Below are 2,232 nucleotides of genomic sequence, written 5' to 3'. Positions count from 1 at the left end.
GTTCGGCGTTTAAGGTTTAAGAGTGGTTCGGTATTGATCACAACCCTATATATATATATATATATATATATATATATATATATATATATATATATATATATATATATGGTTTGATCTATGCAAAACTAGATTTAAATACAGAAACGCAGAACAATATCATACGTAGGGCACTTTTAGGCCATAGTTAGTTAATTTTTAGGTCATGCTACCAAAACATGACCTAAAATGATTTTAGCATGACATTAAACCTAAATATTATAATATGACCTAAAATTGCTTAATTATGACCTTCCGTGTTTTTGGTTAATTATTGATCATTAAATCATCTAATTCTAGGGCCAAGATTTGGGCTGCATTTCTAGATTTAAATGCATTTTTATTTTGATCATCTCCCATATATACTCATGAAATATCTGAAATACTATTGATTTTCTGTCCAAATATAATTAATAGGCAGTGTTAATGAAGTTGAATAAATCCTTAAAAGTTGGAGGAAAAAGTGTAAATTTTGTTAAAACACAAAAATAAAAGGCAATGGCAATAGTAGTATTCCACATGGCTTTTTATCCTCATAATTAGAAAAAAGAAAAGAGAGTGGTTGCATATTTTGTTAATCTGATTTGTGAAATGAATCTTAGTGATTAAGCTAATTCTCACAAACAGAGAGACCCCACCTGAATAAAGCCGACTCTGACCCTCCAACCCCCACCAATACACACATGCATGCCTTAGTATATTAATTATACGTGTGCATGTAACATATATATACTCCACTACTTAAATATTTTCAATAGTTTTCACTGTGGTATACTTGTGTCTAGTAGCTTATAATGTTAAAGGTTCTATAAAGTCATTACACTTATTTATTATTTAGGAACTTCAAACAAGTAGTGTTATGCATGTTTCAAAGACAATATACTTCAACAAATTCTTATTTCAAAATTTTATGTAAAAATTATGTCAAACCATCAAAATTTCCATTGTTCACTATTTGAACACTATTATAATATTCAAGACCCTATTTCTTATTTAGTAAAAATTCAGTAGTCCGAGCATATATATTGTCAGATAGGGTGTCCAATTAATCTCAATTTGCCTTTTTAATATATGTCTTGAAACACTTACACTTAACTAAGAAAAGATAACTACTCCTATTTCGTTCTATAAAACTAAAAGGTATACAAATCGTCTAGAAATCGATGAGAAAAGTAACATCTAGATCTAGTAAAAAATAAAGATGTGCAAGAACAAGGACGAAGAAGAGCTAAATCAAGCAGGACATAACCATAACAAAACCAACATGTATATTGTCTATTTATTTTAATTTGATTTATTTAGCAATATTTTATTAGTGTATGAGGTGACCAACAACTCCACTCTTCAACATATCATTGTATTATTCCCTCAACAAGGTAATCCATCTATTACCTCTTTTCAAAAATATTTTATTAATCACCTTATAAGTTATAACTCATATCTTTGTCGCCTTTCCTAACCCCTTTTCATAAAGATTTCAACTTTAATTATTCCACTTTTTTCCTATTGTGAAAATCATCTTCTTTTTGAAAGTTCAAAATTTTGTAGGCCAATTTGTCACCCTTCATCCCTCCATAAATACCCCTTCCCTTCTCCTCACTTCTTCCCTTTTCCCCTTCTTTCCCCTCTCCGGTTTTAAAAAAAATATATATATATATATTTATATCGAAAACCATGATGGCTACTGAAAACCCGGTTCTTTACCAACTCCCGGTTCTCGAAGAAACCATTTCTCCTTCCGAAATTCACCAACTCTTATCCCTACTCGACTCCAAACCTAAGACCGGTCCAACATCCAGCTCGGAAACAAACCGGTCGGTTTACTCCTCCGAGGAGCGGAGGCGCAGGCGGATGATCTCGAACCGGGAATCGGCCCGGCGGTCGCGCTGGCGAAAGAAGAAGCACCAAGAGGACCTTGCGAGCGAGGCGAACCGGCTTAAACTTACTAACCGGGAACTCGAAAACCGGCTATCCATGCTCACTCAGCAATGCCATTGGGTCCAACGAGACTCGAACCGGCTATTATCCGAATCGATTTATCTTCAGGACAGACTCGCCGGTTTACACGAAATCTTGGCAACAACCATGCCTCTACAATAATTACCAACGTGATTAACGTTAAACAACAACAAATTACGGCTCAAACTAATCCTTAATTGTTTTTCTCTTTTTTTTCTTCTTTGATAAAATCTTCTC

The sequence above is a fragment of the Salvia splendens genome, chromosome 6, assembly GCF_004379255.2.
Source record: "Salvia splendens isolate huo1 chromosome 6, SspV2, whole genome shotgun sequence".
Classification (NCBI taxonomy): Eukaryota; Viridiplantae; Streptophyta; class Magnoliopsida; order Lamiales; family Lamiaceae; genus Salvia; species Salvia splendens.
Note: the sequence above shows the minus strand (reverse complement) of the source record.